This window comes from Lagenorhynchus albirostris, chromosome 6 (assembly GCF_949774975.1).
Source record: "Lagenorhynchus albirostris chromosome 6, mLagAlb1.1, whole genome shotgun sequence".
Classification (NCBI taxonomy): Eukaryota; Metazoa; Chordata; class Mammalia; order Artiodactyla; family Delphinidae; genus Lagenorhynchus; species Lagenorhynchus albirostris.
This window is the reverse complement of record NC_083100.1, coordinates 81,738,448-81,755,010: the sequence shown is the minus strand read 5'-3', so window position 1 is coordinate 81,755,010 and position 16,563 is coordinate 81,738,448. Positions and strand designations below refer to the sequence as shown.

The 16,563-nt window shown below is 33.2% G+C and overlaps 1 protein-coding gene across 1 annotated transcript in view; it reads left to right on the top strand.

Annotated features, from left to right (window-relative positions):
- The window catches only part of MBD5 (methyl-CpG binding domain protein 5), a 405,640-nt gene that overhangs the window by 170,772 nt on the left and 218,305 nt on the right, over window positions 1–16,563 (top strand). The window contains exon 7 of the mRNA XM_060152942.1: window positions 2,044–2,231. The gene's annotated coding sequence lies outside the window, so the exon portion shown is untranslated. The remainder of the gene's footprint in view (window positions 1–2,043; window positions 2,232–16,563) is intronic.

Below are 16,563 nucleotides of genomic sequence, written 5' to 3'. Positions count from 1 at the left end.
TGGTGTCCATACGTTTGTTCTCTACTTCTGTGTTTCTATTTCTGCCCTGCAAACCGGTTCATCTGTACCATTTTTCTAGGTTCCACATATATGCGTTAATATACGATACTTGTTTTTCTCTTTCTGACTTACTTCACTCTGTATGACAGTCTCTAGGTCCATCCACGTCTCTACAAATGACCCAATTTTGTTCCTTTTTATGGTAGAGTAATATTATCTAAGTGCTGTTTATCATATTTTTTTCTTTCAGCAACCCATATAAGAAGAAATAATTTTAAGAAGCTTTTAAAATAATTTTTTCAACTTCCTTCAACTGAGAAGAATATTATTATAGGATAGGGTTTACTTATAATGTTAAAAAAAAAAAACTAATCCTTACAGAAACCTTCACTTACCTACTTAACTAATATTTATTGAGTACTTATCTGTTAGGTACTTGGGCATACAGCAGAAAAAGAAAAAAAAAGCTGGTCTTGTGAGCATACATTACATAGAGGAGACAGGCAATAAACAAACTAATGCATAGTATATTCCACAATCCTTTATCTGCAATTCCAAAATCCAAAAGCTCTAAAACTGAAAGTTTTTGCAATTCATATAATGGTAAAACCTGACCTAATCGTAACTTGTTTAGTGGTAAAATTGATATGAGCTATTTATTGTCTTTTTACAGATACCACTGAGAATGGATATATGTTTTGCTGTAGAGATATTAACATTTTATTTCAGAGTGCTGTCCCAGACCTCTCAGACTAGGGGGAGAGGCTGCATAATTGTAGTCCATTTACCATGTTACCTTTAAAAATTCAAATAATACTTAATCCCAAAACACATCTGGCCCCCTGGGGATTATATTGGGTTGTTTAATATCTAGAAATTATAAATACTGTGACTGGAAATGAAGTACGTATGGGTATAGAAAAATGAGGGTCAGTAGGGAGAGGGATGAATGCTGGAGGGTGGGAAAGTCGTGTAGCTAGTAGTAAGAGAAAACCTCTCTGGGAGGTGACATTTGAGCAGATTCTTGAAACATGCAGTGGAGCTCTCAGGGAAAAGAATGTTTCAGTCATTGGGAACAGACATGCGCCTAGATGGAGAAATGTTCCAGTCTGAGGAGGAACCAAGGTCAAAGACCTTACCCAAAAGTGTGCTTAGTATATTTAAGGAAGAACAAGAAGACCACTAAGCTGTAGATTACACAGCAAGGGGAAAAATGATAGGATAGGCTCTCAGAGGTAGCCAGGGCCCAATCATCTAAGGCAAGATAAGGCCTTTGGATTTTATCATAGATGTTCTGGGATATCTTTGAAGTGTTTTGATCAAGAGTGTCTAAAATCCAATTTTCTTATTAAAAATATTGCTCTGTGGATAATAAAAATATCCTTTTTTTGCTATATGGATAATAGATTGTTGCAGTACCAAAGATTAGAAAAAATAAATGATCATAATTGTTTGAAATTCAGAAATTTAAGTGATTGGTCATTTTTAATAAAATACCTCTTAATCGTACTTTAATAAAATAGTATCGTAGGTGTTCATTGAGCAAGTGCTGTGCTTTGAATTAATAATCTAAATATTACTTAACTATCATGTTTGTTCTTTCTTTCTAGATTTTTCTCTAAGCATTAGGGCTGAGAAACTAGCTTGTTCATGATAATGCTATTCCCAGTCTCCCTTCCTCTTCCAGAGAGTCTTCTCTTCTACCTGCTGGGAGATAACTAGAGGAAAGAGCCCTGAATTTGAAATGATAAGAACTGGTTTGTCACACTGGCTCTGCTACCAGTTGATTGTAACAATGGTTGAGTTGTTTAACCTGTCTGGATTTCAGTTTCCTATCCTGTAAGATATGGGGATTGAATCATCTGATTTATATAGCTCTTTCTTACCTGGAGTCATAAATTTAGCAAGTCCTGTGTGTAAGACTAAAATTCTATGATTCTTAACGAGACCTCGTTAAGAATCTCAAAATGTCTTTAAATATGAATCTAAAGAAATATAGAATAACTGTCTGTTCAGAATTCACCCTTATTTCCTTTTTAACAGGACCAAGGAAATATATACCAGAAGCCAAGAGCACAGAATATTTTTCTTCATCAATCTGTAGAACTGTGATACTCCTCTAATTCCATCAAACACAAAGGAATGATCACCTTGACAGATGGCCACAGAGGATGTCAACAATTTTTTGGAGGCAAGCAATGAAATATTTGTGCTGAGTTTTCTATTATTAAGTATGTATAAACAAGTAGAATTGTCTTACGTTTTAATGAAAAAATAAAAAGTAGTCTTTAGTATAGCAATTTATATAAGCATAGCTATTTCTTTTTCTTTTTCTTTTTTTCCTGAGTACTGCTGCATGTCAAAAATTATAGTAAGCTGCTTTTGCCCTTACCTGGAGTACTATATAGTATAGGACTACATTATATCCCTAAATACAAAAAATCTAAATAATAAAAATTAAGTACCCATGTTTGAAAATAGGGCTCTTTGCATCTATCTTGGACACACATATCATATAACTATAAATACTAAATAGTTTGGGAAGTTAGAATTATTTTCTACTTATTTTAAAATTATCTGTACCATGTATGAATTTTTTTTGTTTAATTTCTACTTTTTTTTCCTTCACTTATTTTAAACAACTATTCTGAAGTGCTCCAAAATCTTGGGGTGTGATCCCTTTACATCCCTAATAGCTTTATATTTTATGAGAATCATACACCACAAGATCCCATTGAACATTTCGTTACTTTCACAGCAGCTCTTATTGCTCCTGGAAAAATAGCTGGCCAAGGATTATGGACCACAGTGCCATCTTCAAAATTGAAATTAATTACATTACCCTTTAAAGGGGGTTTGCTTGGAAAGAAATTGACTGGATTATAAAGAAAAAAATAATAAATGTATGGAATCTGCTTTCTCTACTTTCATGAAAAATAAAGACTTAAGTAGATGAATATAAAATGAAGTAAAAGTAAACTCAAAAATTTGAGTAGAATGCACTAAAGTTGAATTTCTCCAAGCATTTTATACAAACAAAGAAACTGTAGGTATGTTCAGAATTTTTAATTTAGTGTTAATTCAACTCATAGGCCTAAAGTCATCCAGCAAATGAGTCTGCTTTTTAAGCTGTACATAAGGGATGCTTTCTAGGTAAAGGAGACCATAAATGTTTAAAAAACCCAGTGTAGCTTCTGAGTTTTCTTTCAGTAACTAGAGTCAAAATTAGTTCTTGCTTTTCTGTTGGGGAAAATTTCATCTAATTACATTCAAATTATTCTGCAACTTTTTGGACAGCAAATCCTGATCACAAAAGAAAAGAAAAAGCAGCTGTGTTGCCCTTTCCTCGTAGTTATAAGAATAGCATTATTATGCAGTCACTAGGCTTTATAGAACCATAAGTGATTATCCACTGGCGGCTTTCTGGCAGAGAGACACCTAAACCTTTCTGAACTGCTGATAATGTATGCCTTCTCTTTTTAAGGATCTTCAGAAAAATAGATTTCATTGCTTCCTTCAGTAAACCAATCTAGTATAACAGCTCTCAGGAGTAGGGAGATCTTTCTTAACCCTTTTATTAAGTGACTGTTTCTAAAACTTCTTTTCTCAGAATTACACTCTAATCATGATTTAAATCTTCTCTTAGTTCGATATACATAATTCACCTATTTAAGAAAATAGTTAAAATTGACCATTGCTAAATTAATGGAACTAGTTCCTATAAACAGTGCTTCTCTGTAAGCAACCTGTAGTCAAATTTCTTCTTTCTCTAATATTTCCTTTTTTAACTCATCCACATGTCATATCTTATTTTGATCTTCAGTTATTCTTTAACCACAGCAACGTATCTTGTGTCAGATAACTGTAATTTATATTTCTTCCACATTGTATTAAGAACCAGCCCTTTGTTCTCTTTGAATTGCATTCTATTTATGACCATGTCATTAATAAGCCACAGATATTTATAATTCTAATCAAAAGTGCTATTTCATTTATTTCCCATATTTTAACATTTATTTGAAAATTATGAGTTAAAAAATTTTCAGTAGTTAGAAAAGCAATTAGAGCATAGCGGGTATGACTTACAAGCTTACTATTCAAGAACACAAATTCATAGAACAGATTAAGACTGACTGATTAACCACAACTGTGCCACACCCACCAGCTGTGTGACCTTGAACAAATTGATTCTCTCTGACCCCCAGTTTGTACATCTTTAAATTTGATAATAATAATATAATTGTAAGGATTAAATGGGATGCATAATATAAGTAAAAAGCTTAGCTACCTAGCACTTGTGTAGTACATAATTCAATAAATAGGTGATGCAATTATTCTACTTTTTGCAAAATGAGTAAAAACAGGTTTCCTCATAGTAGCAAGCTGAACTCTTGCAAAAGCAATAATGAATTTGTCCATTATACTCATGCCAAATTTCTTTTATCATGTTTGTTGTACTGCTAGTAAATTTTATGCCCATTGAAGTTTCCCAATCAGCAGTTGAAAGTTGATTTTTAAACATGTAAAAATAGTTTATCCAGAAATAACCATTAAAAAACATAATTCTTAAAAAATGGTTGTTAACCTTTTAGTCTCATGAAAACTATGTATATTCCAAATTTTGCAAGAAATTTTACTTGGGTGTTCATGGACTCACTGCCTATTATAAAATTTAACTTCGTATCAACCACTATTATTTGGAGAAATATTCCATGTGCAAGGCAGAATGATTTGAAGAATTTTCTTATTTGGATTAAATATCTTTTATGTACACATTGATCAGATATTTATTTAGTCTGAGAAACTGATTTGACATTTCACTAGAAAAATAAAAGTAAACAGGCAGTTTGGTTCTCTGTTAAAGTTTCCTAGGTTTCTGTAACAGATTACCACAAACTGGATGGTTTAAATTAACAAAAATTTATTCTCCAAAGTTCTTGAGACTAGAATTCTGAAATCAAATTGTCCATAGGGCCATGTTATTTTGAAGGCATTGGGGAGAATCTGCTCTATGCCGTTTTTTTAACGTATTGGCGACATTCCTTGGCATGTGTTGGTTTATAGACTCATCACTCCAATCTCTGCCTCCCTCATCACATGGTTTTCTCCCTGTGTGTCTGTGTCTGTTCTCTTATTATAAGGACACAGTCATGTTGGATTCATCATGACTTCATCTTAACTTGATTACAACTGCTAAGGTCCTGTTTCCAAATAAGGTCACATTCATAGGTGTTGAGGGTTAAGATTTGAACAGTGTCTTTTGGGGGAACACAATTCAACAATAACACTGTCTTTTATATATATCTATATTTTTTTTTAACTGAAAATAAAGTTAGGGAAGAAAAATTGATTTTAAAAACAAAGAGTTTTTTCTCCTAAGAAAGAAGTTTTTACAGTTGTGAAAAGACACCTTTTGCTTATAATGATTTGGCAGTATCTTTTCTTCAACACTGTTTCTTGATACTTTTTCCCATCTCCTCTATAGCTCTATTTCTTAAAATTATATAACAATAGCTATCATTTTATTTGTTTACTTGAGGTCAAAGTTCAAATAATAGCATTATTGTTTTATTATCAAAGGCTTGAGTCCATATTATACATATCAACAAATGAAACACCCTGAAGACTGTAAAGATGGTATAGCGTTTGCATTTATAATTGAACTGGTAGTTGTACTTTGTAAATGAACTGAGTCAGTTTTTCCTTTCCTTTACTTGATTCAAACCAAGGTTACTTTTTATTTCCATGAGTAAGAAATTCGCTTTAAATAAAGTTAAGAAAAATTGATGACCTTTCAAAATGAACATAGCCACTATATATTTTTAACATTAATTCTATGCTTTATTCTAGTCAAGTCTTTCTAACTTATACTTGGTATGTGGTATATAGATCATCAGTACATTTTTATCTTATCTTTTTTTGCATTCATTTCCCATATATTTAGACAATTGTCACAGATTTTTCATGTAATAAAACTTATACAGGGTGTACACTCTTATTTCAGCACTTCAATATAAAGATTTTATGTTTATTTTCTTCTCTTTGAGCTTCCGAAAGGAAGGGAGGTAAAGCATTATAAAATCCTATTGTAGGGTCCTTGTGTTTTTCCATTCTTGCATGAAGCACGTGAAGTTTCCAAAACATACTTTTCTTGTGGGTAAAACCTGCTTCAAATTATTTTTTGCATGCAATAGACACTCAATAAATGTTTTTGAAGTTAATGAAGAAAATTGTAATTAGGCCCTCTGCTGTAGACAGCATCCAGAAGGATTGCTATTGCAAGATAAGTTAATTCTGAAGCCAACTCAGTTATACACCATTCATGTTAAATATTTTCCTTGAGTTTGGTATAAATGATAAACAGAAGTAGGAACTAGAGAATTTACAGTGCTGAAAAGTGGAGTTATGTTCTTTATTTCCCAGAACTTAGGCCTAAAGGATTCCAGGCTTTGGTTTATATTTTTATCTATTTTTCCAAAAGAATGTTTAGACTTTGGGGAAAAAAACAAAATGCATGGTTAAATGAATAGTTGACTGTGTATTTACGGAGTGAGATTTTCTAAACTATGGATCAAATTAGTAGAGTGGTGGTTCTCCACCCTGACTGTGCTTCAGCATAACCTGGAAAGCTTTTTAAAAACACAGATGTTTTGGTCCTGTCTCTACAGGTTAATCTTGATTCTGCCAATTACTAGCTGCATGACTTTGAGCTTTATTTAGTCCACAGAATCAGATTCTCTAAAAGTGGATATGATACAAGAGTAGTAGACTTAACAGACAGAGGAAGGCAAGTATCATATGATATCACTTATATGTGAAATCTAAAAAAATTATACAAAGGGATTTATTTACAAAACAAAAATAGACTCACAGACATAGAAAACAAACCAAAGGGGAAAGAAAGGGGAGGGATAAATTAGGGATTTAGGATTAACATATACACACTACTATATATAAAATAGATAAACAACAAGGACCTATCATATAGCACAGGAAACTATATTCAATACCTTATAATAACCTATAATGGAAAAGAATCTGAAAAAGAATATATATGTGTATATGTGTGTGTGTGTATAACTGAATCACTTTGCTGCACACCTGAAACACTGTAAATCAACTATACTTCAATCAATCAAGCAGTCAATAAGAATAGTAGACTTTTGGGGACTTCCCTGTGGTCCAGTGGTAAAGAATCCACCTTGAAATGCAGGGGACACCGGTTCAATCCCTGGTCGGGGAACTAAGATCCCACGTGTCACGGGGCAGCCAAGCCATGCACTGCAACTACTGAGTTCACACGCTTCAACCAGAGAGCCCGCATGCTGCAAACTACAGAGCCCATGCTCCTTGGTGCCTGCAGGCCACACGCCACAACTAGAGAGAGAAAACCCGCCCACCACCACTAAAGAGAAGTCTGCATGCCACAACAAAGAGCCCGCGCGCCGCAAGGAAAAGACCCCACGTGCCGCAACTAAGATCTGATGCAGCCAAACAAAATAGTAGACTTTTGGATGAGAATGTACCTCACAAAATTGGGAATAAAATATTTACTTAGAGATGTGCTGATCTAATTAGGAAAACTTTGAAGCTTTATAATATGAAGAGGATCAGTAACAGTGAAGTAAATACCCTGTACCTCTGGTAAAAAATACCTGATGGAAATGTAAGGAAATTGTACTTTTGCCCTCAAATGTCTATATTCAGAGGCCCAGGGTACATCTGAAACTGGAATGGACTGATTTCTTAGGTGGAGGATTTAACATCAATGGAGTGTTCCCAGTGAGATTGAATAACCATTTGGAGTATGACAGTGGAAGTTATGGTGGTGATTAGGGATAGGCTAAGGGTGGCTTAGGGAATTCTTATAGATTAGAAACCTCTAAGGTCCTTTCCAACTCTAACATACTATATTTGTAAATAACAGTCCTTTCTTTGCACTTACTTATTCTTCTATATATTTAGGACACTTTTATTTGCCAGACACCATACTGGAAGATAAAATTTATGGATATGAAGAAAAATAGAATATACTAGATTTGATAATCACTACAATATAGTATAATGGAGGCAATTAAATGGCATAATTGTATTTCATTTGTATATGTGTTAATTCTGTTACCATTTAGGAGCTAACTGAAATGTATGAAATAGGAGTTCCAATGTAATTAAATGTTCAGAAAGAAATTACATTGTGATTATTAGAAAAAGTGTCATTTTTAAAAAAATTGAAGTATTGTTGATTTATAATATTATATTAGCTTCAGATGTATAGCACAGTGATTCAGTATTTTACATTTATACTCCATTGAAAGTTACTACAAGATAATGACTGTGATTCCCTGTGCCATATACTATATCCTTGTTCCTTATCTATTTTATGCATAGTGGTTTGTATCTCTTAATCTCATACCCCTATCTTCCCTCCCCCTTCCCTCTCCCCACTGGTAACCACTAGTTTATTTTCTATATCTGTGAGTCTGTTTCTGTTTTGCTATATACACTCATTTGTTTTAATTGTTAGATTGCACATATGATATCATACAGTATTTGTCTTTCTCTGTCTGACTTATTTCACTAAGCATACTATTCTCTAGGTCCATCCACGTTGCTGCAAATGGCAGAATTTTATTCCTTTTTATGGCTGAGTAATATATTCCATTGTATAGATGACCACGTCTTCTTTATTCATTTGTCTGTTGATGGACATTTGGGTTGCTTCCATATCTTGGCTGTTGTAAATAGAGCTGCTATGAACATTGAGGTGCATGTATCTTTTCGAATTAGTGGAGTTTTTTCCAGATATATACCCAGGAGTAGAATTGCTGGATCATACGGTAGTTCTATTTTTAGTTTTTTAGGGAACCTGCATACTGTTTTCCATAGTGGCTGCAGCAATTTATATTGCCACCAACAGTGTACAAGGGTTCCATTTTCTCCACATGCTTGCCAATAGTTGTTATTTGTAGATTTTTGATGGTAGCCATTCTGACAGTTGTGAGGTGATATCTCTTTGTTTAGATTTGCATTTCTCTAATAATTAGCCATATTAATCATCTTTTCATGTGCCTGTTAACCATCTGAATGTCTTCTTTAGACAAATGTCTATTCTGGTCTTCATCCCATTTTTTGATTGGGTGGCTTTTTTGATACTGAGTTCTATGAGCTGTTTATATATTTTAGATATTAACCCCTTGTCAGTCATATGATTTGCAAGTATTTTCTCCCATTCTGTAGGTTATCTTTTCATTTCATCAGTGGTTTCCTTTGTTGTACAAAAGCTTTTAAATTTAATAAGGTCCCATTTGTTTATTTTTGCTTTTATTTCTTTTGCCTTAGGAAACAGATCCAAAAAAATATCGTTACGATTTATGTCAGTGTATCCTGCCTATGTTCTTCTGGGAGTTTTATGGCTTCAGGTCTTACATTTAGGTCTTTAATCCAACTTGAGTTTCTTTTTGTATATGGTATAAAGAATTGTTCTAATCTCATTCTTTTACATGTAACTGTCCGTTTTTCCCAGCACCACTTATTGAAGAGACTGTCTTTTCTCCATTGTATAGTCTTGCCTCTTTTGTCATAGATTAATTGACCATAGGTTTGTGAGTTTATTTCTGGAGTCTCAATTCTGTTCCATTGATCTATGTCTGTTTTTGTGTCATTATCATGCTGTTTTGATTACTGTAGCTTAAGTATAGTTGAAGCCTGAGAGGATGATAACTCCAGCTTTGTTCTCCTTTCTCAAGATTGCTTTGGCAATTTGGAGTCTTTTATGTTTCCATATGAATTTTAGGATTATTTGATCTGGTTCTGTGAAAAATGTCATGGGTATTTTGATAGGGATTGAATTAAATCTGTACATTGCTTTGGGTAGTTATGGACATTTTAACAATATTAATTCCTCCAATCCAAGAGTACGGGATATCTTTCCATTGCTTTATATCATCTTCAGTTTCCTTCATCAGTGTTTCATAGTTTTCAGAGTATAGGTCTTTCACTTCCTTGGTTAAGTTTATTCCAAGATGTTCTTTTTGATGAAATTTTAAACAGGAATATTTTTTTACTTTCTCTTTCTGATGGTCCATTATTAGTGTATAGAAAGCAACAGATTTCTGTTTGTTAATCTTGTATCCTGCAACTTTGCTGAATTCATTTACTAGTTCTAGTAGTTTTTTAGTGGAGACTTTAGGGGTTTTTATATATAGATAGTGTCATGACATCTGCAAATAGTGATGGTTTTACTTCTTCCCTTCCAATTTGGATGCCTTTTTTTTTTTTTCTCATCTGCCTCCTGTGGCTAGGACTTCCAGTACTATGTTAAATAAAAGTGGCGAGAGTGGGTATCCTTTTCTTGTCCCTGAATTTAGAGGAAAGGCTTTCTGGTTTTCATCACTGAGCATGATGTTAGCTGTGGGTGTGTCATAAATGGCCTTTATTATGTTGAGATATATTCCCTCTGTACCCACTTTGATGTGAGTTTTTATCATGAATGGATGTTGAATTTTGTCAAATGCTTTTTCTGTGTACATTGAGATGATCACATGATTTTTAACCTTTTATTAATGTGGTGTATCACATTGACTGATTTGTGAATACTGAACAATCCTTATATCCCTAGAATAAATCCCACTTGATCATGCTGTGTGACCCTTTTTATGTATTGTTGGATTCAGTTTGCTAATATTTTGGTGGAGATTTTTACATCTATATTCATCAAAGATATTGGCCTGTAATATTCTTTTTTTTGTAGAGTCTTTGTCTGGTTTTGGTATCAGGGTAATGGTGGCCTTGTAGAATGAATTTGGGAGTAGTCCATCTTCTTCAATCTTTTGGAGTAGTTTGAGAAGGGTAGTTATTAACTCTTCTTTATATGTTTGGTAGAATTCCATTTGAAGCCATCCAGTCCTGGACTTTTGTTTGCTGGGAGTTTTTTTAATTAAAAATTCAGTTTCACTACTACTGATCAGTCTGTTCAAATTGTCTGTTCTTCATTCAGTCTTGGCAGATTGTATGTTTCTAGAAATTTTTCAATTTCTTCTATGTTGTCCAATTTATTGGAGAAAAAGTGTCACCTTGATCCAGCATCTTTGAGGAGAAACTTCTTAAAACTCTCTACAATATGCAATATACTGTATCTCAAATTACTATACTAATGGGTCAGACTCAGATCATTACATTAATTACTGTCATTGTTCCTTGTCTGCATGCTTCTCTATTGAGCATGCAACTGGTCAAGTTGCTTTTCATGCAACTGATCAAGTTGCTTTTCATGCAGCTATTGCTTGTTAATAGCTAGAATCTTGGGCAGAGAGACCAGTTTCCTGGAAAAAAAAACTGCTGAGGTTAGAGAAGACGCATCCATAAGAGAGAAGTCTGAGTGTGATGGGCCTTGAAAGGCGAGACTTGATTGATTTTAGAATCCCAGAGGGAATGAAGAGAAAGGGAGTTCTAGACAAAACTCTCTAGTTCTGACTTTAAAGAACCAAAATGAAAACGGCAATAATCATTTTCTTTTTTCTGCTATATATTTCAAAAATAATACAAGGATAAAAAAAGTTCGTAAGTAAAATTGTGCTACCTTTATTTAGTAAACTTCCCTTAGTCTAGAGTTGTACTGCTTTCTGTTTTACCGGATTTTACTAAGTCACTCCCTTTTTTTGAAATGTTTCTAATGCCATAATAGAATACAGCATGTAATGTTGTCAGTGAGTGAGGAGACGGACTACAGAAATGAATATATTGGTTAGCATATTACTGGTGGGGTTCTACAGAAGTAATGTGTTTCTATCAGGTTTTGCTTTTGAATTATAAAAACAATACATACTCATGGTTTTTAAAATAAGAAACAAATAATATGGAAAAGTGTAAAATAAAAAGTAAAATTTGAAGCCATCCTGTTTCTACTTCCCACAAGTAACTTCTATTAACTTTTTTAATGTATCATTTCAGAATTCTATCCATATACAAGTACATGTATGCACATACATGTGCCGCACACATATGCATACACATTTATGCACTGCATATACTTTTATATGCCTTTTTTTGTACATAAACACAGCATATCTATTGTTGTTTGCTAGTGGCCTTTCTGCTATTTGTCTCTGTATTATTGATTTCTAAGAGCTCTTTGTATACAAATAAAATATGCCTTTTTGATGCATTTCAAATGTTTAATTTGAACATTAATTCGTTGTTTAATTTTGTCCTTCAACTTGATTTATGGTAGTCTCTTTTTCTCACACTGAAATTTTTAATTTTAGTTTAGTCAAATTATCATTATTTTCTACTATGGCTTCTGGAATTTATGTCCAAGATTATAAGATATATAACACCGTTTTTTCTTCCCTACCCATATGGCTTAATTTTTGTTAAGATACTTTGTTTTACAGCAGTTTTAGTTTCACAACAAAACTATGAGGAAAGTGCATAGATTTCCCATAGACTCCTGCCCCCAAATATGCATAACCTCCCATTATCAATATGCCCAACACAGCAGTACATTTGTTACAATTGATACACCTACATTGACACATCATTGTTACCTGGAGTCTATACTTCACATTAGGGTTCACTGTTGGTATTGTATATTCTATAGATTTGGACAAATGTATAATGGCATGTATTCACCATCATAGTATCATACATAATATTTCACTGCCTTAAAAATCTTCTATGTTCTGCCTATTCATCTACCACCACCCCCAATTATTTTATAAAATTTTTTGTGTTTAAGTGTTTAAGTCACCTAGAATTTTGTTCATGTCCCAGTGGCTTTTACTGAAATAACCTTTTCTTAAAATGTCACCTTTATCATATATTAAAATCGTATATATATTGTAGTGTATTTCAGGATTCTCATTATACATTTTTCCATTTGTCTATTTCTTCTCTAGAACTAAACTCTTTAATTACTGCACTTTTACAATGTTTTTAACATCTGGAAGGACTGGTCCTTTCTTTACTCCTCCTTTTTTTCAAAATATTCCTAGATAATGACATGTTTTAGCCATATGAACTTTAGTGTCATCTTTCAAGTTCTCAAAATAAGAAAATTCTATTGGTATTTTAATAAGAATCTTAGTAAAATAATATATTAATTTAGGAGATCAGCAGTCTTAGAATATTGATATATCTATTCTGAAAACAAATTATATGTCTTGCAGGTATCTGGATTTATTTTGAGTTATTTATTTTTCTAGTGTTTTTCATATTAAGTGGGTTTATTTCTAGTTTTTATTTTTTTAACTTGGCTTGTAAGGAGAGTCCTAGATTTCCATATACTAATTATATAACTAGTTACCTTTATAAATTCTTTTTTGTCTTAGTTTTTCCATTGATTTTCTCGGGGATTTCAAGTATACGTGCATGTCATCACGAAAACTAGGATATAATTGTCTCCTCTTTTTATTTTCTTGGGTTTATTGAGATATAATTGACAGAAAACATTGTGTAAGTTAAAGGTGTACAATGTAATGATTTGATATGTGTATATACTGCAAATAATTACCACAATGTTAGTTAACACATCCATCTCCTCAAATAGCTACTGTGTGTGTGTATGGTGAGAGCTTTCAAGATCTTTTCTCTTAGTAACTTTCAGGTATACAATACAGTATTGTTAACTATAGTCACCATGCTGTACATTAGATCCCCAGAACTTATTCATCTTATAACCAGAAGTTTGTACCCATTTCCCCAACCTCATCCTCCCCACACCTCTAGCAACCACCAACCTACTCTCTGTTTCTGAGTTCAGTTGTTCGTTTGTTTTTTAAGATTCCATGTATAAGTGAAATCATTCTATAATGCCCTCAGGGTTAATCCATGATGTCTGATGTCAAAAATGGCAGAATTTCCTTCTTCTTTACAGATGAGTACTATTCCATTTATTTTTATCAATATATACATCATCATATTTTCCTTATCCATTCATTCACTGGCGGACACAGGTTGTTTACATGCCTTGGCTATTGTAAATGATGCTTCAATGAACATGGAGATGTAGATACCTCTTTGAGATACTGATTTCATTTTCTTCAGCTATGTACCCAGAAGTGAGGAACCTCTATACTGTTTTCTATAGTGGCTATACCAATCTACATTTCCACCAACAATCCACAACAGTTCCCTCTTCTTCACATCTTTGCCAGCACTTGTTATCTCTTGGTCTTTTTGATAATAGCCATTCTACCAGGTGTAGAGTGGTATCTCACTGTGGTTTTTATCTGTATTTCCCCAATGATTAATGATGTTGAGCACCTTTTTATGGAACTGTTAGCCATTTGTATATCTTCTTCAGAAAAAATGTCTGTTCAATTCTTTTACCCAGTTTTTAAACATCAGGTTTATTTTTTTGCTATTGAGTAGTATGAGTTTCTTATATGTTTTGGATATTAACCCCTTAATCAAAAAATCGTGGCCAATACCAATGTCAAGGAGTTTTTTCACTATGTTTTCTTCTAAGAGTTTTATGGTTTCAGGTCTTACATTTAAGTGTTTAATCCAGTTAAGGTTAATTATTGTGAGTGGTGTAAGATAGAGGTCCATTTTCATTCTTTAGCATGTGGATATTCAGTGTTCTCAACACTGTTGAAGACACTGTCTTTTCCCTACTGAATTTTCTTGCTTCCCTTGTCAGCTTGGTCCCTTGCTGACCGTATGTGTGGGTTTATTTCTGGGATCTCGATTCTGTTCCATTGGTCTCTGTGTCTGTTTTATGCCAATACCATACTATATTGATTACTATAGTTTTTTAATATAGTTTGAAATCAGGAAGCGTGATGCCTCCAGCTTTGTTCTTCTTTGTCAAGATTGCTTTGGCTGTTTGGGACCTTTTATATTCTATACAAATTTTTGCATTTTTTTTCTCTGTAAAAAATGCCATTGAAATTTTGATAGGAATTGCATTGAATCTAAAGATGGCTTTCGGTAGTATGGACATTTTATTTAATATTAATTCTTTCAATCCATTAACATGAGATATCTTCCCACTTATTTGTGTCTTCTTCAGTTTCTTTCATCAGTGTCTTCTGGTTTTCAATGTACAGATCTTTCAGCCCCTTGGTTAAATTTATTCCTAAGTATTTTATTTGATACTATTGTGAATGGGATTGTTTTCTATATTTCTTTTTCAGATTATTCATTGTTAGCATATAGAAATGCAACTGATTTTTGCATATTGATTTTTCTCCTGCAACTTTACTGAATTCACTTATTAGTTTTAACAGTTTTTTGGTGGAGTCAAGGTTTTCCGATATGTAAGATCATATCCTGTGCAAACAGGGAAAGTTTTACCCTTTCTTTTCCATGTGGATGGCTTTTATTCCTTTTTCTTGCCTGATTGCTCTGGTTAGGAATTCCAGTACTGTGTTGAATAAAAGTGGTGAGAGTGGGCATCCTTGTTTTGTTCCTGATCTTAGAGGAAAGGTTTCAAACTTTCACCATAGGTATGATGTTAGCTGTAGGCTTGTCTATATGGCCTTTATTATGTTGAGGTTTTTGTTGAGAGTTTTTAATCATGAAAGGATATTGGATTTTGTCAAATGCCTTTTTGGGCATCTGTTGAGATCATTTGATTTTGATCTTCATTCTATTAATGTGATGTATCACACTTATTGGTTTGCATATACTGAATCATCATTGCATCCCATGAATGAATCCCACTTGAACATGGTGTATGATCCTTTTAGTGTGCTGTTGAATTCACTTTGCTAATATTTTGTTGAGAATTTCTGCATGTATTTTCATTAGGGATATTGGCCTGTATTTTTCTTTTCTTGTGGTATCCTTATCTGGCTTTGGTATTAGGGTAGGCTGGCCTTGTAAAATGAGTTTAGGAGTGTTCTCTCCTCTTGAGCTTTTTGGAAGAGTTTGTGAAGGACTGGTGTTAATTCTTCTGTAAATGTTTGGTAGAATTCACCAGTGAAACCATCTAAACCTACCTAGCCTTTTGTTTGTTGGGAGGTTTTTGATTGCTGACTCTGTCTCCTTATTCATTATTGGTCTGTTCATGTTTTCTATTTCTTCATGATTCAGTTGTGGTAGGTTGCATATTTCTAGAAGTGTAACCATTTTTTTAGGTTGTCCAGCATATTGGCGTGTTATTGTTCATAGTAGTCTCTTATTATCCTTTATATTTCTGTGGTGTCTGTTGTAATGTCTCCCCCTTCATTTATAATTTTATTTATTAGAATCCTCTCTCTTTTTTACTTAGTGTACCTAAAGTTTTGTCCATTTTGTTTATCTTTTTAAAGAACCAACTCTTAAGTTTTGTTAATCTTTTCTATTCTTTTCCTATTCTCTATTTCATTTATTTCTGCTCTGATCTTTATTTTCTTCCTAATGCTAACTTTGGGCTTAGTTTGTTCTTTTTCAAGTTCCTTGAGGTATAATGTTAGGTTGTTTATTAGAGATCTTTCTATTATGTATGCATTTATATCTATAAACCTTCCTGCTAGAACTGCTTTTGCTGTATCACACTAGTTTTGGTGTGCTGTGTTTCCATTTTCATTTGTTTCAATGTTTTTTATTCCCGTTCTGAGTTCTTCGTTGATCCATTGG